Source organism: Urocitellus parryii, chromosome 7 (assembly GCF_045843805.1).
Source record: "Urocitellus parryii isolate mUroPar1 chromosome 7, mUroPar1.hap1, whole genome shotgun sequence".
Lineage (NCBI taxonomy): Eukaryota > Metazoa > Chordata > Mammalia > Rodentia > Sciuridae > Urocitellus > Urocitellus parryii.
This window is the reverse complement of record NC_135537.1, coordinates 72397233-72422462: the sequence shown is the minus strand read 5'-3', so window position 1 is coordinate 72422462 and position 25230 is coordinate 72397233.

The window sequence follows — 25230 nt, the reverse complement described above, 5'->3', positions numbered from 1 at the left end:
TCCTTACTTACATATTTCTGTTTTTGTGGAAAAGAGTAGATAAATGTCTTGAATGTTATGGTGCATGAGTTATCTAAATAATTGTGATAATCCTGTTTCATATTTCCTTGGGCTTCTTTGAAGCCAGAGAATAGTCATGTAACCTAGTTTTGGCTAATGATACTGAAGAAGAGATCATTGCACAACAAACACAAGGTTGAGAGCCAACATCTTCAGGACAACAAAAAGAAAGAGAGCAATTCCTGGGACCTTTTGTTATTACTAACAATAGGAACACTGAACACAAGTTTATAATTTCATTGGAGTTTTTTTTTCTTTTTAGACTATATCACATGCAGATCACAGAGCCAAATTACTGTGTTCTAAAGTCATATTATACAAATTTTCTGTGTCATTAAATTTGACACAATTATGTCCACTTGTTTATTTTTTGTCTTTATTTTGTGTTTCCCACCCCATTGTGTCTGAAGTGTGAATGCAGAGGAAGACTAATGTTTCTGCTTAACAACAGGCAATGGGGCAGCATTCCCCTATAGGAGGGAACCATTCCTCTCCTATTTTTAGACCACCAAGAATGAATGAGGATGATCCATCCAAATTTTTGAGGACACACTACTCTGTCTACAGATTCAAATGTTGATGTCATCCAGAAACACCCTCACAGACATTTCCAGAAGTACTGTTTAAGCAAATATCTGGGCACTTCATGGCCCAGTCAAGTTGATGCATAACTTACACTATCCATAATACTGTGAAATTTGCCTTTTCCACTTAGTAGTATATCATGGAGTTTACGACATTGCATAGTCTTCCTCTTTACTTTCATGACTATTCCATTATGTAACAGTGCTCCATCCTGTGAACACACCACAGTTAATTCACTGAATTCCCATGTTAGGACGATTACTACTATTTTACAAATAGCCATCTAACAATATATTTGCACATTGTTATTCAAGTATTTTTAAGATATATTCCTAAAGGTAGGATTGTTGCATCTAAGGTAAATATATATAATTTTGCCAGATATGGCTAAATTATCATTTGGGCTTTAGTCATTTAGTTACATTCTAACCACCAAGATATAAAAATCCATTTCCCCATAATCTTGATAATAGTGTGTAGTCAAACTACTTAATTTTGGCATTTTTTAAAAGATGTCTAAATGAAGTTTGATTTTACAATAAAATATGCATTTTCAGTTTTTAGAGGAAAGTCAAACATTTTTAATACATTTAAGTGTTATTTAAAATTTTCTGCATAAACTTCCCTTTTATGTGTATATCATACTTTCCTATAAAGTTGCTAATTATTCTCAATTTTAGAAGTTCATTATATATTTGTGATATTAACCCTTCAGATGTGAAGAGACTAATATTTATTCCATTTATCACTTGTCTTTTTTGACTTGCTTATGATAGATTCTTTTTTTTTTAAAGAGAGAGTGAGAGAGGAGAGAGAGAGAGAGAGAGAGAGAGAGAGAGAGAGAGAGAATTTTTTAATATTTATTTTTTAGTTTTCGGTGGACACAACATCTTTGTTGGTATGTGGTGCTGAGGATCGAACCCAGGCCACACGCATGCCAGGCGAGTGCACTACAGCTTGAGCCACATCCCCAGCCCTTATGATAGATTCTTATGATACAAAGTTGTTACTTTCATGTGGTCATATTTATTAATATTTTCACTTATTGGTTTATATTTTGAGTCATTGTAGGAAAAAAAAATTTTACTATGAGCTAATGAAGTAGTTACCCAGGTTTTCTCTTAACACTTGTATGGTGTCTTAGTCAACTTTCCATTGCTATGACAAAAACAACTTAAAACTAGGAAAAATTCATTTTGGATTGTAACTCCAGAGGCTTCAGGCCATGATGACTTAGCCCTGTTGCCTTTGGGCTTGTGGTGAGGCTGTGCATCATCGTAGGGAGAACACTGTGGAGGTAGCTCAAAACGAAAGAGGGGGGAAAGGGGCCAGAATCCCAATATCCCCTTAAGCATGTCCCCAAAGACCTAATTTCCTTACATTAGACCCCCATCTCCTTCCTAAAGGTTTTACTACCTCCCAGTAGCACCACAGGCTGGTGACTAAGCCTTTTAGCATAAGGGCTTTGGGGAAAATTCAAGATCTAAGCTATGGCATATGGTTTTGTTTAGTTTTAATATATACTTCTCTGGATTCTGATTTAGTTCCATGTACTGAACAATGGATCTAATTTTATTTTTAATGTCACTATACAGTTACTCCAACAACTGATTAATAAGTTCATCTTTTCTCCATTGATTTGAGATGCCATCTTTCTCATACACTAAATTCCTATGTATCATTGAATTCCTATATATCATAAATCCAATATTTTAGATTTACTATTAGTTTTTAGAATATCTATTCACCTTTTAATGATACAGAATTATACTTAGAGTGCTATGATATGTTTTAATATTAGAAATACCTTTACTTAATGCTGAAAAGTGATTTCCAGCACAAACTGGCATACTGGTAACTTCTGTATTCTCATTCATTATTCCTCCTTAGAATGTGTGTGTGTGTGTGTGTGTGTGTGTGTGTGTGTGTGTGTGTATATATATATATATATATATATATATATATATATATATAATTTCTACTACTATAAATATGGTCTTTGCCTTCATTTGATTTCTCTAGATGATTTGTGTGTGTGTGTGTGTGTATTAATCTTTCTCTTCTTTCACTAAATTCTATTATTTTGGTAATGTTTTCCATGGATTCTTTGAGTTTTTTAAAGATATTTAATACTTATAGCTTTTGAAAATATAGTTCTATATCTTCCTTTCTGATTCTAATGTCGGTGCCACTTCATATTGACCAGTTACTTTTGCAAATGCCTTCAACACAGTTGTAGAGAGCAGTGGAAATAGCAGAGCTCTTTGCTTGTTTTTTGTTTACTTGGAAATCCTTTAGTACCACCGCCTCCCCCATTCCCACTTAAGAAAGTAGATCACAACTGTTTTTTTCTTGTTTGTCCGAAAAAGTACTCACATCTTTCTCAGTCTTTATCAAATATAAGCTCCTTTTGTCTCTTAGATGTCTTATAAGCCCCTTTTGTCTCTTGAAGGCAGCTATCTCCAAGTTTTTGAAGATGCCCTTCTTCACTTGGTGAGAAGTGCCCATCTTTACTAGGGGAGATTGTACCTGGAAAGTAAACCAGCCTTCCCTCCACACCCATTAGGAGAAACAGCTTATCCCAAATGCTTAATACTTCTCCACTCATTCTATCTCTTCAACCTGATCAGAAGTCAGGTCACAGGAAACCATGTATGTTAAAACAATAAAAATAAGCCTTCACCTCAGTTTCCCCATGAACATGAATATTTCAATGTAAAGAAACCCAGAGTTTTCATCATATACAGCATATGATTGGATTGCAGTAGTAGTGGTCTGAATGCTAAAGGTGAATAGGTGTGCTTCAGATGACTTGTTACTGCAGCTTCTTGCTAAGAATTTTTAGCCATGCACCAGAAAAGTATATCTTCTTCTTCATAAAAAAGAAAAAATAAAGAAAAAGAAAGATTAGATTAGAATGACTGTTTCAGTCACCTAAGAATGAATGCTTAACATTTATCTCAGTGGTACATGAGAGGCACTGGACATATTTGTTGATTGACTAAATGCATGAGTGTATACATTTGCTTATGTCCACATTGTAGTTTAAACATAATGGTGATCTCTCATATTTTCATTTGTGTACCAATTTCCATAGGATCCTTAGAGGTCACTCGGCTATCAATTACCTGGATTCTAATTTGGTGCTCCTTTTACTTTGTCTGTTTAGACAAGAGTATTTTTTTTTTCATATATTGAATTTGCTGTTTGCTTTGAGCTATCTTGGGCTGTTTGATGGTGGTGATTTGTTCTCTTGTTATCTGTTTTATTATAATTAATTTATTTTAATGAGGGGAGAGCACAATCCAATTCAGAGCTGTTATAAAATTTATCCAGTCAGAATTTTTTTAAATTGCATAAGAGAAAATATTAGTAAAGGTAGAGTTAAAAAATTGTTGGAAATAAAAAAAAGAAATATTGTAGCCTATATACAGAATTCTTCTCCCCCCTAAATCAGTGTAGAATGTTTTCTTTCCTTCATTTATGGAACAATATCTTTTTGCATGAAGTAACAGATTCCCTCAAAGAGACTCTTTTAGATCAAAGCACAAAGAAAAGCATTCAGGATGTTCCTGGGAGTCTCACGATCAGCTTGGTTTCATGGCTGTAGGGAAGTCATTAAATTACTTCATGTCCCTCCCTCCTAGAGCTTCAAATTCTAAAAATTAGAACTTTTTAGACTCCAGAGGTCTTGGTCATAAACTGCTTAGACAGGAGAGAAGATATAAAAAGTAACCATTAGGTGCACATCCAGATTTAAACACCAAAGTGTTTCCCCTACAATTACTATAAGTTTGTTCAGTTTATGAAAAGTCCAGGCAGAAACATATGGTGGTCACATTCCACTTGAAGCAGCAACAACCCTTTTGTGTGTGAGTTATAGGAGTCAGTGACCTGGCATGTTGGAAACAGAGCTCAGACTGATGTGAGATTTGGGTAAGGATACATTTGCAGCAGTAATGATTGAAGTGGAGAACTTGGGGGTTAAGTCCCCAAAGCGGTCACTGTATCCATGTCCTTTTACTTCCACTTGTCTTGAGTACACAGCTTTGGGTCAGCTCCATTGTCATGTAGTGCCAGCTGTGGAAGGCTGTGCTTTTGTGGAAATACGATCAGTGAAAACGGCAGTGATGTGGAATGGTTATCTAGGCTGCTTGAAATTTGAGACAGGATAATTTGAAGCCATTGTGCAGAATAATTGGGTTTTCTGTTATTCTACTGTATAATGCCTCATGATTATTTATACATAGTAACATAGAGACATGGAACCTCAGCAAATTACTTAACCTCCCCAAGGCTGTTTTTGCTTTGGAAAGTAAAGATACTACTCTCATAACAGAGTTGCGCTTTGGGAATTAGGTGATGAAATACATTTGAGACAATAGTGTAATATGCCACAGTTCTAAGCCACTGCCTTGAGTTACCTTTCATTGAAATTTCTCCTGCATTATGTGCACGTTAATAAATTTTGCTAGTGTTTCTCTTGTTAATCTGTCTTCTGTTATAGGGATCTGTTTCAATCTCTAATTTATGAGAGACAAGGAGAAACTATGATTTCTTCCTAACACGAGGAAGCAGTTTAGAGTCTTGGGGATGAGTGGAACAATGTGAGGGAAAACATACTGTCCTCCCAGGTGAATATAATTACCTCCCTGAACAGCAAATATCCATATCTAACTAAGATAAGAAGTCTTTAGGCCATCTTATTGTTAATTATTAAGCGATTTTGGCTTCAGATTAAATGAAGATTAAAGGTAGATATACTTATGAAGGGAGAGAGAAATTATATTTCCCTCTCCCTGACCTTTCTATCTCTCAGAACTGAGTATTGAACCCAGGGCCTTATGCATGATAGGCAGGTGCTGCACCATTGAATTGCCTCCCCAGATTAAAATCTGTCTTAAATTTGAGTGAATTAACAACTGTTCAAGTTTGGATGAGAAGAGTTTTTCAAAGAGAAGAAATAAGAGATAATTTATCTTACCATTTCCTTGGTTTATTATTAATTTATTATCATTTTAGCTTGGTGTTATTTAAGGGTCATTAGTTTGTATATCTTAATGTGATCTGAAAATATTCAAAGTAATTTTTTTTACTGAAAGCTCATTATTTACTTTCTGAAACTTAAACTCCCTTCTAAAATGAAGATATGATAAAATGTAAAATCATAAATGAGCTCCATGAATTGTCTCCCTGAACTCTTATGTGCTAAAGAATAAAAAAAGCATACTGTTACATGAAAAAGTGATATAATATAGAGAGAGGCTTCGTGCATTTCTCGTGCAGTGTAGAGCATTTGAAATATGATGTCAGTAAGGCTACGATTGTGGTTCAAATGGATTTTTAATTAAACCTAACAGAGAAAACAAGGATGTTGGACTGAGGAAGCCATCAATTAATAATGAGATTTGTTGTAGGAGTATCATAAACCCCACTTCATGCTTCAGTTGAATTGAAAACATTAACAAGTACATTATAATCAGCCTTGATGATTATGAAACTTCTCAGCAAAGAAAAAAGATTAAGAAAACCAATAAAATGTATCATTTATAATCAGATTTAAAGGAATATAATTGAGCTTAGAAAGCAGGTGTTAAAAGGCTATAGTTTTCATGGTTGATATATAGAAAACTCTTATCTTTTCTCTCTTCTGTATCCCTGCATAATCTGGTATTGCACAGAATATAAACATTGTGATCCAAGCCTAATATCACTAAATTTCACTCTCCTGTAGATGTGTCTTTCTTCAAGATTTCCCTAACTTAGAAAAGGGTTACAGCAGGAACATTTTAGTTTCATCATACTCATGGGTCCTGCCCTCCATCTCCCACTCTCCTTTGCAGACAGGTTGGTGCCATGTGACTAGTACTGGTCAGGGGATGTAAGAAGAGTGAGCTATGTCCCATCCTCCTGAGGCTGCCTCCCAGGAAGAGCCACCTCTTGGCTTGGCCACCACCTAGAAGCAAGTCTTCAGGTAAAACCAGTCTGGAAATGCATCTCACTGCTTGCAAAGCAGGTACCCTAATAGAACTAATGAGCAAAACTTTACATGTAAACCCCTGAGATTTCTGATAATGTAGTTACTGCAGCTATCTTGCTGGTCCATTCTTATCTCTGCATAGGGGAGTTGGTCCCAGATTGTGGGGTGTTTATCTCCCCGAGTATCAAAAGTAGGTTGTTTCAAAGATTTTTTTTCAGTAAACTTTAGTATGATTGCCACAAAGAAATGGCAACGGTGCAGAATGTGCTGAAGCAGGTGCAAGTACCCCTGCAAGAATTTTCCGCCACATGTTGTAGGTTCCTGCATCTCCCTGGAAAGCTTTTGTTATAGACACCACAAACAAGCAGCTGAAGCTGATTACATGGCATAGAAGAGCAGATCCAGATGGCAAGTTCATCATTATTTTTCACTTTCACATCTGTGGAATCAAGGTGGACTGGAAAGACACATCCAGAGTGCTGTATTGTTCTACTGTATCAGCCTTAGAAAAGCTCTGGAAGGGGAAACGAATTTAAGCTGGAGATGGCAGAAGAGCCCAGATGTTGAAGCATTTTTAGCCTTGATTGACAACACCAGTGGAGAACATATATTAAAAGGCCCTGAATAAGAGGATAAAACCTAACTAAAACATGGGTCATGCAAATTTTATTGGTTAGTCTAGAACAGTCTTTCTGCAACTGAAGGTCCTGAATTAACCAACCCCATTGCCTATTATGAAACTTCATTCAACTACATTGATATAAACACTTCATCATTAAAATGAACTCTTTTTAATTCCTCCTAAAATTGGGTCTATTGTTCTCTTTCTAAGAGTTGTCACACTTGTACACTTACTTATTTGTGCCTAAAAGGCATTAGATGTTGTTTGCTGAAAAGCTCCAGGTCTCAGTGATCAGACTTCTCCAGTCACTGAAAGTTGACCTGAAGATGATATGGGAACCTTTTGTCTCTTCTTGGTTATTCTTATAGCTCAAAAGGGTTTTATAGACTTACAAGGAACTTTATTCCCTGTACCTTTTCTTTAATACTGGCCTCACTATTCCAGGGCTTCAATGAGCCACACAAATCTCACAGTTGCTATAGGGCCAATGATTTCTCCATCCCCAATGAAAGATATCTCATGCCTCTTCCACCTTGGGCAGGGATGTGGTGGTGGGATAAGCAACTCCTCGTGTACTTTCCAGAAGTCCATAACCAAACCATGAAACATTTGCTTCCCGTTGGGCACCAGCTAGAGATGTCAGTGGAAGCAAAAACTACAATATCACCTGTTATAAGGGTGCTCAAATTATAAGCATACATGCAATTCCAAAAACACTCATCAAGCTGTGGAAAGGATGCAAGGGCCAAGGCACAGCTGGAGGCACATTGGGCTAGAAGGATCTGACAGCAGGACCCAGAAAATCTATAATGCAGCCCTACAATAAAATGTGCCACAATTCCTCTTCCATGTCTATGAAGTTGACTGGCCAACTTTAGTTGAATGTCTTCCCTGAGGGAGTACCTTCTATATAGGGCCATTTAAATTGAGCCTGCAAGTTAGGCTCACAAGTGAGCAATATAGTGAGCCTCTGTCTCAAAGTAAAGAAACAAAATTAAATAAATAAATTGGGAGAAAGTGAAAACAAGAATTAAGGTATTTGTACCTGCCCAATAGGCACAAACCAGGACTCTTCTCTTGGGCTAATCGAGGAATGTGCACACTGTACTTTTAACCCCAAGGTAGTGGTAGTTTTAAACAGGGCTGATGGTCATCTTATTGTATCTAAAGTTCTTTACAGCTGGAATCCACTGAGACGTTTGTAGCACACATCGTAACTGCTGTTTAATATTTTAAATATAATCACGACTTAGCATGTTCTTTCTTTTGTAAAATCCTTTGGTTCTAATTCTCTCTCCCTAAGTCATGCAAAACCAATTTATTTGATATAAGTGAAACAGTTATAGCCAGTATCAATTCGCTGAATGAACTTCTTAAGTTAATAAGTCTTAAGAGTTTTGTTTTGTGTTTTTTTTTCCCCAGGCTGAGGTTGTAGGTCACAATAATATGCACAATAATATGAGTGAGGTCCTGGGTTTGTTCCCCAGGACAGGAAAGGGGGAAAAAAGAAAAAAAAATAGACGGTTTTTTACTCTGCAACTCATCTGAAGAATATAGTCTCCTGAGCATTAATGGCAGAGATGCAGGTTAAGCAAAGGAGTTGAGTGGTCAGAAGACCTGGAGAAGAAGAATGGTGGGCAGAAGTACATGATGCTTGCTTTCAAAGATATAGAACATCTTGCGCAGAGTTTTTCATGCTCTGTCTCCTTCTGGTTGGTTTGAAGTAGACAAAACCTCCTGGGGACATCAAATCTGCACACTAAAAATGTCGAAGAGCTTCTGTTAGACTGGATTCCTGAAGAAGTATATGGAAGAGAGCTACTTTCCCAATCTAATCTCCTCTTGGATGTCGGCAATCATGTAATTTGGGATCTATTTATTAGAGCATTTAACCAATTCTAACTAATGTGATACACAGTGATGTCTTCTAGGTCACCTTAGTACTTCCTTGTGTCCCTCCCCTCATTTCTTCTGCATTAGAGAGAGAATTAACTCCAAATGTTTTTCTGTAAATGTTTTAGTCAAGATCCAGGAAGCTAGCATGTACTTGTACTATAGATATTGTATAACAAAATGTACAATTCCATATTTGATGTTAACAAATTACAACTTGTTTGATGTACCTAATAATTTTGGCTTTTCCAAAACTTCACTTGTCATTTTCCATTTTCTGACCTCTTCATATTTAATATGCATTACTCCTATATTCTCAAGAAAATTCATTACTAAACAAATGATTATATTGGTGAGATGTTAAGCACTTAATGTTAAGACTAGATTTGGAATAGAGCAGTACATTTGTTTTCAAGTAACTTACCTGGAGGAAATGCTATTGCTTTTGTCAATCTTGGATATAGAACAAACAATGCCAGAACTTAGAGGCACAAAACACACACTTTTTTTTCTCAATACTCTTTGCCTTGGCTGGATAGTGCTTTTGGTCTGGTCTACTTTTGCTGTGGCTGGAGGGTCCAGAATGGCCTCATTTCTAGACCTAAATTCTCACCAGAATGGCAGGAACAGAAAAGCAGGTGCTTCTCATTCACCAGGAGATTAACTGAATAAAAAGGTCCCCAGAATTAGAAGAAATGGAATCTCAGAACCCCTGACTTGGAATGAATGTGGAAGTTACTACACATGCAACTGTCCAATCAGGGAAGTGATGGTGGCTGATTTGAAAAAAAAATGCAAAAAATCACCATATTTACTACATGTCTATACTTCTATTTGATGAATTGCAACATGTAAAAGAAGTACAGATTCAATAAATAAACCTCAGGTAAAAGTTATGGGGGTTAAAGAACTATAAGTAGCAGAAAACTGGGCTAAAGGTAACTCCTATAACTGAGCACTTACCTTTGAGTACCTATTAGCCAGGGGAGCAGTGGGAAGAGAAAATATAGCACAGGGTCCCTGATGGGTTTCTGTTTCACAAATTCTAACGTATTACATGACTTTTGGCCAAGTTCACAGCAGCAAGTCCTTTCTCAAGTCTTCTTTTCACAATTTCTCCACTTTTTCTCCATTTCCTTTCTCCAATCCTCTCTTCTAATGCTCACATTTCATGATAAATAGGAAATCAGCAAGACAAGTCGGGGAAGGGAGCAGAGACTGGGAGGCTCAGAAGAAGATAAAACAAAATGGGGCATTTCAGCAGTAATGTTCATGTATGGTACTGTCTTATTATTGATTGAAATACACTGGTTATAAGATTGGTAGACAAAGTTGTCATTAGTATTTGTCTATAAACTAATTTACAATATAAAGCATGATCTGTGCCAATTGTTTTAGTGGTTGATATCATCATCATCATAATCATCACCATGATTACTATACTATTCTGTGGACCATTTGCCACTACATGGAAAAGTTATTTTTTTATTACTGGTTCAGCCAAGTAATAAGTGTGTGAAGAGACTAAAAGGGGCAGAAAGGCCATAGGAGAACTTGGAGAGTTCCCTCCATTCAGAGAGGCAACCATGAATCAAGTCATTACCTCAAGTGATACATAGACAAACACACATACATGCATACACACATACACACACATATTCAAACCAACACTCACACTTTGTTCATTTTTCAATGAGTGCCTATTTTAGAATCAAATCATCTGTCAATAGTTGGTAAAATACATATTTTCTCTTTCAGTCATTATAAACAAGATTAGTAGATTGAATCAAGACTACATTTTCTAAACACTAGAAAATTACCGATTTTATTGATCATGCTGTTTTTACCAATCTTTTTTAGCAACATATTTTCATTTTAATTAATTATTTTAAATTTTTTTTGTGGGCTTGGAATGTGGCTCAAGCGGTAACATGCTCACCTGGCATGTGCAGGGTGCTGGGTTCAATCCTCAGCACCACATAAAAATAAAATAAAGATGTTGTGTCCACCAAAAACTAAAAAATAAATATTAAAAAATTCTCTCTCACCCCCCCCCTTAAATTTTTTTTTTTGTGTGTGTGTGTGCTGGGATTGAACCCAGGACTTGTGCATGTTAGATGATTGTGTTACTGAGCCCTAACAATATTTTACTTTACTTTTGTTATGGTGGGAATTGAATCTAGGGCCTTGCATATGGTAGGCAACCATGCTACCACTGAGCTACATTCCTAAATAGTACATTTTTAAATAATGTGATTACTTTTACTAGTCAGTGACTAAAGTGACTAAATGACAGTGAAGTTTCATAAGAAAATATGATGACTAATGTCAAGTGTGATGCATTTTTCTTATGATAGTATATAAATACAGAATTATCATCGGTAAGGAGACAAATTAGGAATAATCTGTTTGATTATTAGGAATTTATTTAAGTATTTTATATGCTCTATTACCCTCAGGGAAAATATGGGGACAGGAATTCCAACAAGTGAAGCAATTACTACTGTACTTTATCTTCAGAAGGAATAATTTACTGTTAAATTTTCTTTACAATCATTCAAAAGCTATTTGGAGTGACTTTTGATAAGGCTTGAGTTGGCTCTGAATGAGAGATTACATGAGTTGCCCAGCAGCCTAAGAGGAAACTACAGAGTGCCACAGGGCATTCAGCAGAGTAGAAAGCATCTGATTCCCCCTGGGAGGGTTTTGACTAACATGACCTCCAGTAGGTCCTGGAACTAAAGGAAAAAGGATACATTGGAAATATCCCTTGTTGCACAATTTTCAGAGATATGCTTTCATTTTCAAAGTTTGACATTTAGTTCTCATTTACCAAGAATTTACTAAGAACGTGGCTTCTCTTCTAGGAATGTCCTACATATTTCCAGTTGGAGGTGTCGTGGGGGGAATGAGGGAGAGAAATAGTGATGTAAAATATGGCAATGGTAAGTGAAAGGAGAACCCCAGACTGGGAACTAAATTCTATCCTTGAAGAAGGACATACCAGAACAATGTGAAAAAGCTCTTAAGAAACCTTCTGAGTCTGAGACAGACATGGGTTTTGCTGAGACACCAGCAACCAGAAAGCCCACAGCAATTCCTCCTATACAGATTGACACACAAGAGGAATCATATAAGTTTATGTTTGTTTGTTTTTATCCCCTCATTTGCTTTGCCAAAGATTAAGTATTAAGGCAATTAAAATTTCTAATATTTCCCCAGTCTTACCTTTTACCTAATTACAAAGTTTTGTGCTTATCTTTACTTTGAAAAGCAAACAGGAAGCACTCAGGCTTTAAAAAAGCCCTGATGTGTTTAGCTACTGGTTGGATGAATGTTGTCATAAATTATTCTGAGTTTACTGTTCTGATGAGTAATGACTCTTTAGTACCTTCACAGGAAATATGGCTGGAGGAAGGGGCATGACCCTGGGAGTCAGGGGTCCTCAGTTCTATCTAGCAGTGGACATTGTCCACTGACCTGATTTTTTAAATCTTTGAAAATATCATTGTTGCCACTTGGATAAAGATATAAAGTTATTGGGAACTTGAACATCCTGTAGCTCGGTTCTCTGAAGAGTAGAAGAGTAGGAAGGATGCTAGGGAAACAGAGCCCACTTCACTCCTATTGCTGGAAGTTCTCATCATGGACACCTTGCTACCCTTCTCTATCTTTCTTTGTTCTGGTGCCCCTTCTGGGTGCCCAGGGCTCAGAGCTGCCTTCTCCCTTACCTCTCAAAACATCCACTGGGATGCCCAGATGTGTCCTTCTAACATACTAGGGCACCCATTCTTGGACTAATGGTTTGGTAAAGGAAAATGTGGGCTTTTGAGGTCAAACAGACTTGGTTTTCCATTTTATCTCCAGGCCCTTCCAGTCTGTATTGGATCAAATTCCCACCTACCCAGAAGGTGGGGCTCCGATCTGTGATATGGAGTTAATACTGTCTACTACATAGGCTTGCTATCAATATTGGGTTATGCAGTTAAACTTCTGACATTATCTTAGTTGTGATTCCCTCCTCTTCTTTCCCCTCTGCTACTTTGCTGTCCTGTAGTCCACATCCTCAGTATTACATACTATACCTACATCATCTCATATCCTCCTTCTGAAAGCCCCTTTCTGTTGATATCACTATAAATGATGATTTTCAAAGAGATAAGATTATGACTCTTATACAAAAAAAGCATGTATCAAAGATTTTATTTAGCTCATTAATTAATAAGGAAATGCTGAAAGATTTACTTTGTAGGGACGTATTCCAGCCAGACAGAATCAATTTGTATTGACCTAGACAAGAATGATATGTGTGTCTATGGACAAAGAATATTACTTTTTCTAGAAATTAGCCCCTATTGCTACCAAGTTGCACAATAGCTTTGCCAGAGAGCATTAAAGGTACCCATCCCAATAGAGTCCAATAACCCAGGAGGGTCTCTGGGGTAACTAACACCCTGCACCTACTTCATTAAAGGAACGTCAGGAATCTCTCTTACCCATATCTGTCTTTCACTGTTTCACTGCACGTCACCATTACTATCTGACAGACAAGCAAACTGACATTTAAAATATTTAACAACATGTCTCATCCATACATGGAAAGCAATTTCAGTTCACAATACTCTTTTCATGGCAGAGGTAAGTGAGACTTTAGATTTTCCTGGCTCCTCTCAGGAGTAACTATCCGTCCTGGGTTCTCAGGAAGTCTGTTGCATTCTCCACGTTGTTTTCTCCTCCAGGTCTGGCAAAGGTAAATGGAAAGGATTCTCAAGGATGGGTCTGGTAGAGTAAAGCCCTGTTCCTTATGTACTCTTGCATCTGGACCACGGGATGCAGGTCTCTCTTCTCCTCACCCCCACTCTCTCTCTAATACGAGGTCATGAAGTAAGCGTGTATGGAACCTCAATTACTGGGGAATGGCCTGTGCTCAGATATCCCTGAGATTCCCCTGATGACAGGTAACTGGTCTCATCTGGCCTCTGGAGAATGATAAGGAAGGGGCAAGGTGAGTCTAAACAATTATATTTGGGGGGTATTAAAATACAACTTTCCCTTTTTTTTCAATGGTGCTTTCTTTGGGTAACAGAAATTGGAAGTCTTATATCTAAAAAGAACAAATAAAAATAAACAACAACAAAAAAATAAAATAAAAGCAAAACAAAAGACCTGAGGCTACCAGCTCATAGCTAAAACTTCCAGGGGGTGGGGAGTGGATTCCAGGGAAGCACTGTCAGAGTAAACGTAGGAGACAATAGATATAATAACATGTTTCTGAGCTGGTTACACAATCCCACAGGGTATCTCTCTTTTTTTTTTTTCAGAGCTTTACAGTCATGCACAGTAGTTGGGTTCATCCTGACAAACTCATACATGCATGGAAATCAATTTCAGTTCCTAATACACCCTTTCTCCTGCCACATTTTCCCTCCTTTCCTCCCTCACCTCTCCTAGTCTCCTTACTCTACTAGATTTACTTTCATTTGTCTATTAATTTATATTTGTTTGATTCTTTATGTTATCCTATCCTTTCCTCCCCCTTTCCTTTATTTTACTGTAGCTTCCACATTTGAGAGAAAACATTTGACCTTTGAGTTTCTGAGTTTAACTAATTTCATTTAGCATGATATTCTCCATTTCCATCTATTTACTGGCAAATGCCATAATTTTATTCTTTTTATGACTGTGTAGAAGTTTACTGTATATATAGATATAGATATATACCTACACACACACACACACACACACACATCACAATTTCTTAATCTATTCATCTAATATATTGATGGACATCTTGGTCAATTCCATAATTTAGCTATTGTGAATTAGCATGCTATAAACATTGATGTGGCAGCATGCTGATTTTAGATATCTGGGGAAAATACCAAGGAGTGAGATAGCCAGGTCATATGATAGTTCCATCCCTAGTGTTTTGAGGAATCTCCATACTGCTTTCCAGAGTGGTTGTACTAGTCCTATCAAGTGTACCTTTTCCCCAACAGAATTTACTGTTGTTTGTATTCTTGATTATTGCCATTCTGAAATTTTAGAGTAGTTTTGATTTGCATTTCCTGAACACTAGAGATGTTGAACATATTGTTATATATTTGTTGGTCATTTGTGTTTTTTCTTTTGAGAAGATTCTGTTCAGTTCTTTTTCCCATTTACTGATTGGGTTATTTGGTTTTTTTCAGGGGGTGATTTAAAATTTTTGAGTTCTTTGTATATTTTGGACATTAATCCCCCCACTTGAGGAACAACTGGCCAAGATTTTCTCCCATTCTGTAAGCTCTTAATCATTTTCTTAATAGCTTTTCTATATTCCAACAGTGATTCAGCCAAGGAAGAAATCAGGAAAACCATCCCATTTACAATAATCTCTAAAAAAAATTAAATACTTGGGAATTAATCTAACCAAGGAGGTAAAAGAGATCTGCAATGAAATTTACAGAACACTGAAGAAAGAAATTGAAGAAAAATGGAAAGACATTCCATGTTCTTGGATAGGCAAAATCAATGTTGTCAAAATGGTCATACTAACAAAAAAGCAATATGCAGATTCAATATGATCCTTATCAAAATACCAATTACGTTTTTCACAGGATTAGAAAAAAACAATCTTAAATTCACTCAGAAGAATGAGAGACCCAGAGTAGCCAAAGGAATAATTAGCAAAAACAAACAAACAAACACACAAACAAAACAAAAACAACAAAAAAAAAATGAAGCTGGAGTTATCACAATACCTAATCCAAAATTATACTTCAGAGTTGTAGTAACGAAAACAGCATGGTATTGGCATAAAAATAGACATAAAGACCAATGGAACAGATCAGAAGACACTCAGACAAATCTGCATACCTATAACTGTCTGATATTTGAGAAAGGTGTCAAAAATATATCTTGGAGAAAAGACAGCCTTTTAAACATATGGTGCTGGGAAAATAGAATAGCTATATGTTAAAAAAATCATATCCTTCTCTCTTTCACCCTGCCCAAAACTCAAATAGAAATGGATCAAATATTTAGGAATTAGGCCAGAAACTTTACAACTGTTAGAAGAAAACAAGGGTCAGCACTCTGTCATATAGGTGCTGGCAGAGACTTCTTTAACAAGACCCCCAAAACACAAGAAATTAAACCAACAATCAATAAGTGGGATGCCATAAAACTAAAATATCTCTTCCTGAGGCATCTTTATAGGGATTGAGGTTGCTGTATTTTCTAATAGTAAAAGTTGGTGGGAGTGGGAGGACAGGGGAAGAACTTATCTTCAGGCTTTCATCTGCTACTGGCCATATTTATTTTCCCCTTTGACCCCTTCACCCCCTGGAAGTCACCGGGAAAGCTGCATTCTAAAGCTGCAGTAGTGATTTCCAAGGCTACAGCAATAGCAGGGGTGGCCGGAAGCATACCATATACCAAGAATGTTCCCCATATGTGGGTCCCAACAAGAATGAAGAGCTGCAGGACATAGGGACAAGTGTTCAGGGTCTGCAGATGTGTGCTTGCCTGCCTCAGGAGGAATGGGGTCCACAGTCATAGCAGACTGGCAGGTGAGGACATGAGGACCCCACCCCCAGGCAAGGGAGCTGAGTAAACCTCACAATGATCTGGGGATTTTATCTGGAGTTCAAAACAATGACGGTAAGAATGGGGTTGGCGCCTGGCCATCTTCTGGCATCTAGAAGTCATGTGCAACCTGTAAAAGAAAACTGGGTCTGAGAGAACTGGGGCGGGGCACAAACATGGGCTGGCACATCCTGGCCAAGGTTTGAAATCCTTGTGTTGTCCTTGGACAGTACATTTGGCTAAATGGAAGTTATCCCCCCCCACCCTTTCTCCTTCCCTCCCTCCCAGTAGTGCCACCTGCTCAGCAATACCCACCTCCCCTCCCCTGCCTTGGCAGCATTCCTTAAAGGAACCTGTGTATCCAGGAAAACTCAAAGGTATGGGCGTTTTACAAGTTTCCACATTCTCCCAGTTTTCCCAGTAGTGGGAATTCAGGCAGGGTAAGGGAAGTACCTCGTGGAGACTAAGTCTCTGCAGACTCATTTAAATCACTCATCTTTTCTACCTCAGGGCATCTCTTTGATCAGAAGATAATGGAAAGAAAAAAATTGGAGGCTCTTAGGAGCCTTTGCCTTGGAGGAAGTTGTGGACTAGATTCTGCCTCCTTCTTCCCAGGCACTTCTCCCTCTGAACTCTGAAACAGCTGTTTATTCTGGCTGCTCCACTCTGAGCTGTCCGTTCTTCAGTAAGAGGACATTGCTTCTCTCATAGTCACTTCCACCCGCCTAGAATTCTCAGTTTCTCTCTCACTTTCTTTCTTCCAGTTAGTCCCAGAAATACAGAAAGGCTCTAGGTCTCCAGTTCTTATGGCCTGGCTCCTACACTGCTTTTGGCTCTCCTGGAACTCTGGTAGGAATGAGGAATCTGACCCTGTAACCGTTATTTTCCATGTACTTGTCTTTATATTGAGCACTGGGGCGGGGACTGAGGGATTAGACATTAAAGCAAGGTCTTTGTCCTTGAAGGGTTGAACTGTATTAGAAAGAATGCTATTATTAATGCTGAATTAAAAAGTGCTAAACCAGGCACCTTGGTGTGTGCCTGTAATCCCAGCAGCTCAGGAGGCTGAGGCAGGAGGATCATGAGTTCAAAGCCAGCCTCAGCAAAAGTGAGGTGCTAAGCAACTCAGTGAGACCCTGTCTCTAAATAAAATACAAAATAGGGCTGGGGATATGGCTCAGAGGTCAAGTGCCCCTGAGTTTAATCCCCAGTATGCACTTCCCGAAAAAAGTGTTATATTGCAGCTGGGGGTAAGCATATGCAGAGTCCTAGGTTTGATCCCTAGCATTGAAAAAAGAATGCTGTTAAGTATACCAGTGTCAAAGAGAGACACTTATATGTAATACTTGGACATAAAAAGGAGGGAGTTGTTGTTTCCTCATGGGGAGTGGTGGGAGATCCTGAACTGGAAAGATGAGTAGGTGTTCTTCAAGAAGAGGAAATAGAGGAAGCAAAGACCTGGAGGCTCTTCCTGACATAAAGCACAGCATCTGGAGAAATGACAGGTCCTGGACAATAGTGGCTTCCTGGCAACTATTCAGTAGCTGTTTCAGACTTCTGCTAAAGAGAGAGACATACAGTTCCAAGACATGAATAATTCCCCACAATGCACCCACACATTTGTCTACTAATTTCCATTGCCTCTCAGAAACCTCCATTATAATTTAATGTCATATTCCTCAGATTTGCAAGTTCTTCCTTTTTGGTGCCTATTATCTACTTCCTGACTGTATCTCCAGTTTCTGGTACATTCTCTGGCCTTACTCAGTACTGGTGTGGTGCTTGCTGACAGCGGACCATCTTGGGGCCATCCAAGGTTAAACAGCTTAAGCTTGTCTGCCACAGTTTGCATTTACTTTCCCTAAAAAGTCTCTCAGTTTTTAAAGATATTCGACTTCTCTTGAGGCTTATTTAAACACTCATCTGGAGCCTGCCATTTTCCAAGGAGTTTCTTAGATTTATTCATTTTAGAAGATCCTGCAAATCTTGGTCTTTTGTTGTTTTTATAACAAAACACCGGAGATTGGGAAATTTATAAGGAAAGAGGTTTATTTTGCCTCATAGTTCTCAAAGTCCAAGAGTATGGTGAGGGTATCTGTTCTACTATTGGTCTGTGCTACTCCATGCATGACAGAAAAGCAGAAGAGAAGGAGGCTTGTTCAAAGAGACAAAACAGGAGTGGTAACCTTGTTTATAACAACCCACTTTCTGGTAACTACTTCAATCCCAAGATGTTGAGCCCTTGTTCACTTTGGGGGAAAGGCATTAATCCATTCATGATATCAGCCCTTATTTCCCAAATACCACCCACTAGAGCCCACCTCCCAACACTCCATATTGAAGAATTTAGCTTCAACATTAGCTTTAGTGGGGATGAATCACACTTCAAACCCTAGCACTGAGCATGCTAACTCCACCTGAAATGCTTATTCCTTATTATTGTGCTCTCCATTGAAAGCTGATAAGTGGTTCTCAGAACAACCTCCTTGATACTTGGAAGTTATAGCATGAGCATTACCTTAGCTCCTGCTAATGTAAATCTACCTGTGATGTCCAACATATTGACAGTCATGAGAATACTTGGTGCATGGCTAGAGTGATGATGCAATCCAGTAGGTGAGCCCAGGCTCCAAGGCAAGATCTTCATAACCACAGGTTCACAATCCCTGTCTGGACCTACTGTTTTTCTCCCCAGACTACCTTGAAAGAGCTTGGCATTAGACATAAGTCTGTATTTCACAGAGAGATGGCTGAGTGAGATTAAGTCTATATGCTGGTGCAAATTCTTCAAATGCCACATTGGGGTCCTCCTCTTTCTAAGTTTCTCTCTCTGATGGGACATACTCTGTCTGACAGAGATCCATACTTGAAAATCTCCTGGCTTTTACCTTCATTCATATCCACTTGCTTCCACTTTTTTAAGTACTTGGGAAACAAAAACCATTTAGTTAACAAGCAATCATGAAATTCCTTTGGAAAAAAAAAAAGACCTAGAATAGCTAAAGCAACCTTTAGAAAGAAGAGTGAAGCAGGTGGCATCACAATACCAGACCTTAAACTATACTACAGAGCTATAGTTAAAAATTAAAAAAAGGCATGGTATTGGCACCAAAATAGACACGTAGACCAATGGTACAGGATAGAAGACCTAGAGACAAACCCACATACATATGATTATCTCATACTAGACAAAGGTGCCAAAAATACATTGAAGAAAAGATAGCCTATTTAACAAAAGGTGCTGGAAAAACTGGAAATCCACATGTAGCAAAATGAAATTAAATCTCTATCTCTCAATCTGTACAAAATTCAACTCAAGATGGATCAAAGACTAGACAAACACTAGAACAGAGACCTTGCGCCTAATAGAAGAAAAAGTAGGCCCAAATCTTCATCATGTCAGCTTAAGACCTGACTTCCTTAACAAGTCTCCTGAAGAACAAGAAGTAAAATCAAGAATCAATAAATGGGATGGATTAAAACTAAAAAGTTTCTTCTCAGCAAAGATAACAATCAAGAATGTGAAGAGAGAGCCCACAGAAAATCTTTACTACATGAACCTCAGATAGAGTACTGATCTCCAGGATATATAAAAAAACCCAAAAAACAAATAACCCAATCAATAAGTGGGCCAAGGAACTGAACAGACACTTCACAGAATAAGAAATACAATCCATCAAAAAACACATGAAAAAATATTCAACATCTCTAGCAATTAGAGAAGTGCAATTTAAAACTACTCTAAGACTTCATCTCACTCCAGTCAGAATGGTGATTATCAAAAATACAAGCAATAATAAGTGTTGGTGAGGACGTAGGGGACAAGGTACACTTGTACATTGCTGGTGGGACTGCAAATTGGTACCACCACTCTGGAAAGCAGTATGGAGATTCCTTAGAAAACTTGGAATGGAACCATCATTTGACCCAGCCATTCCACTACTAGGTTTGTACCCAAAGGACTTAAAATCAGCATACTACAGTGACAAAGCCATATCAATGTTTATAGCAGCTTAATTCACAATAGCTGAACTATGGAACCAATCTAGATGCCCTTCAACAGATGAATTGATAAAGAAAATGTGGTACATACACATAATGGAATATTACTTAGGCTTAAATAAGAATGAAATTATGATATTTGCAGGGAAATAGATGGAGCCGGAGAATATCATGCTAAGCAAAATAAGCCAAACCCATAAAACCAAAGGCTGAATATTTTCTCTGATAAGCAGGTACTGATCCATAATGGGGGGGGTGGTGGTTAGGAAAGAATGAAGGAACTTTGGTTTATGCAGAGGGGAGTGAGGGGAGGGGATGGGCTGTGGATATGGGAAGGCCAGTGGAATGAGATGGACATTATTACCCTATGTACATGTATGATTACACTACTGGTGTGACTCTGCACCTTGTAGAGATAGAGAAGGACAAGTTGTGCTCCATTTGTGTACAATGTGTCAAAATGCATTCTACTGTCATGTGTAACTAATTAGAACAAAGTGAAAAAAGAACTCAGAATTATAAATAATAGCAGCATGATGCATGTTCTGGCCTACTTGGGCTCATCCATCAGCCTTACATATTTCACTTGCAGACTGACCACATGTCAATAGTTGCTCAAAATCTTCTTTAATGGGCCTTTCTGAATGCTGAGGACTTGCTTAATTTTTCCTTCCTTTGAATTCCTTTCCTCTTTGTCTGTTTGTCTTCAAAGTGTGTTTCTGATGTCTACTTGGGCTCAGTACTCATTTCCATGCACACCTTGGGCCAAGTCACCTACACTCTTGGTAGCAACTATTTCCATGTCTTGGTTTAGTTGGCATTTGATTTGCACATACACTTTTCTTTAAAAGATGTTTGTGTGGAGCACATCAGATAGATAACTAATCTCTACAGTATATAAAAACTCAAAAATCTTAACACCAAAAAACCCAATAACCCAATCAATAAGTGGGCCAAGGAACTGATCAGACACATCTCAGAAGAGGATATATAATCAATCAACAAATATATGAAAAAATGATCTCTAGCATTTAGAGAAATGCAAATCAAAACCACTCTAAGATTTCATCTCACTCCAGTCAGAATGGCAGCTATTAAGAATACAAATCACAATAAGTGTTGGTGAGGATGTGAGGGAAAAGGCACACTCATACATTGCTGGTGCAACTACAACTTTGTGCAGCCAATTTGTAAAAATTGTAAAAATCAGTACAGACATTCCTTGGAAAACTTGGAATGGAACCACCATTTGACCCAGCTATCCCACTCCTTGGTTTATACCCAAAGGATAAAAAACAGCATACTTCAGGGACACAGCCACATCAATGTTTATTGCAGCATGATTCATAATAGATAAATTGTGGAACCAACCCAGATGCCCTCCAGTAGATGAATGAATAGGAACACTTTGGTATATATACAGAATGGAATATTATTCAGCATTAAAAGGAAATAAAATCATGGCATTTGCAGGTAAATGCATGGAGTTCGAGAATATCATGCTAAGTGAAGTAAGGCAATCTCGAAAAACTAAATGCTGAATCTTTTCTCTGATATGTGGATGCTGATCCATAATGGAGATGCGGGGGCGAGGAGCATGGTAGGAATGAAGGAACTCTAGATAGGGCAAAGGGAAGGAAGGAGAAGGGAGGGGGCAGAGGGGTAGAAAGACAGTGAAATGAGATGGACATCATTACTCCAAGTACATGTATGAAGATATGAATGGTGTGACTCTACTTTATGTACAATCAGAGACATGAAAAATTGTGCTTTATATGTGTACTATCAATTGAAATGCATTCTGCTGTCATATGTAACAAATTAGAATGAATGAATGAATGAATGAATGAATGAATGAATGAATAAATAAATAATGTTTGTGTGGAGAATTGTCATGGGGAATAGTTAGTGTTTCCTTTTGGAGCAGAGGGCCAGCTTGTGTGTTGTCCAGTAAAGATAATTTCACCTTTGGTATCAAAATCTGGGTAATCTTGTTTTACAGCTCATTATTGGGATATTATTTTTTTTAAGTTTCAGAATTTATTTTTATTTCTCCAAAAGTTGTTTGTGTTTAATTCATGTAGAAAGCCTTTCCACCATTTCAGAACATACCTTTCATATCTGATTCACCTCTTGGATACCACACATCCATTCTGAAGCAAGAGCTTCCTTCCAGAGAGAAGCCTGACCCAGAGCCAGGGACCCACCACAGCCCTGTCCTCACAGCCAGCTCCTCCTCTGGATACTGCCGTCAGTTTGGAATCACCAGAGGAATGCACATGGGGGATAAGACAGGGATTTTTTTTTTTCTTCAGGGTAAATCAGTTCTGATACAAACCTGCTTGCTATGCTCTTAACTTCTGTGATACTGTTTTGCCTCACCTTCATGAAATTTGGATGGGGGCAAGTAAAGGGAACCATCTGGAATATAAAACTTCTTCCTGTGACTTGGGTAGCAAACTCCATTGTCTCAGAACCAAATGTCTCATGTCTTCTGCCAGCTTCCACAAAACTTTGGTAGGCTCACTTCTTGGCTTGCAAGTAGGATAAAATATCAGACAATTCCCAATTTTTGATATAACGTTGGAAAGAAAATCACATTAGTTTACTTTCTGAGGTCTACATCATCCTGATTCCATTTAGAGGAGAACTAAGTAAACAAGACATTCAATTTAAAATTCACTAGTCACTGGGTCTGAAAGTTTTAGTTTCTCATACTGCCTCACAGTATCATTTCTCTATTATTCTAACCTGTAGAACACACCCCAGTGAAGACATCAAATGATTTTGCTTTGAATTTTGCTGTGAGAACATATTAAGAATCTTTCATCTAGCTGCACATCTGGGTAAATTTATGTGGTTGCACATTTGCCAGACTGCAGAATTTAAGGAAAATGTTTTTCTTTTTTGTTTCTTTCTTTCTTTTTCTTTTTCTTTTAAAGTGGATTGTATTTTAGTGAAAGCACCACAGGATATGTGGTCAAGATGATGAAGGCATCACAAATCCTATAGTGTGAAGAGTAGTTGAAGGATCAGGAGATGTTAGTTCAGAGAAGTGTAGATAGTATCAAATATCTGAATGATGTCAAAGGTGAGCAGTATTAGATTTGACTCCAGAGTAAGTTGACCCAAAAGATATAAACACCAGAGAAACAATTTTCAGCTCAGGCTAGGAAAGAGTATCTTAAATGAAAATGGGACAGTGTTTTGCTTACCCTGGGAAGGAATTTTAAACAGGGGCAGGATGACTTAATTAGACAGGTGGTTGAAACTAGATCAATTCTCAGATTCTTAAGAATTTAAGAGAGCTTAAGGCAAATGACTATTTATTTTGGCTTAAGTTAATACCTTTGTTATTTTTGTCCATGTAACTGAATACTTTACTCTGTACTTTGCTAAACTGAAGAGTTTATGTTTGAATTTGCTTGATCCACTGACTAATGGTTTGTGTTTTGTTGTATTTGACTCTGAAACTTTTTCTGTCTCCTAAAAATATACATCTATGGTCTGCTGCCTCTTGGAAACAAGATTCTCATTGGTCTGTCCATTCTCCAGTGAGGTGGTAGCTACCTACCATTAATAGCAGACAAGGTTGCTGACCATTTTGCATATGCCCGGCATGATATAGATTCCTACTTTTTTAAAAAAAAGTGAAAAGCATTTTTCATATCATGCCTCATTTAATTCTTATCATAATCTTCTAAGTAAGTGATGTGTGAACCCATTTAACAGATGAGTATACTGAGACATAAAGGATCAGGTCACATAGCTGATGTATATCTTGATCTTTTAAAAAAGAATTGATTTCTAAGCCAGTGCTTTGGGCAAATGCACAGTTAAAACACAGACTCAGAAGTGGAAGAAGTAAAAACTAGCAAGTTGTCAAGGTGGCATGAAATGTGGTACTTTTCCTAAGGTGTTAGAGGAAAAAGTTTATGTGTTTCTCTAATGATACCAAAATAATCCAAGTACTATTTGTAAGTCATGATGCTATAGCTTACCCTCTGCAGGTTATTTTAAAAGATGAAGTATTTCACAACATGGAAAGTATGAGAACATGTTTTTTGTTTTTTGCTGAAACTTTTGACCTTACTGCTTAAAGGAGATCAAGCAAGTTTTTTTGTTTTTTTTTTTTGTTTTTTGTTTTTTTTTTTTTTTAAAGGTGAAAGCTTTTTAAATACAGTTCAAAACCTATTCACCTTATGCCTCGAGAAAAAAAATCTTTATCATAGTGAAGGTTTTCAGCTGTATAATATTACTGTGCCAGATATGGAATATTTTAGAATGGTTCAAAGTTGAACATACTACAATGCTTCTTCAGGAATGAAGGCTCGATGCTGATGAATCTCAAGGGTGATACCTTTATCCCTTCAGTCTCAGCAGAGATAGAATTCTGGGTATTATTATTCCTGTGTTAAGCAGGTGATGAAGATCTTTTAAAAGTGAATTAAAGAGAGAGGACGTTCCTGTGCCCTGCAGCCCGGTGACCCAGGGAGAGGCCCACCCCAGCGCCTGCATA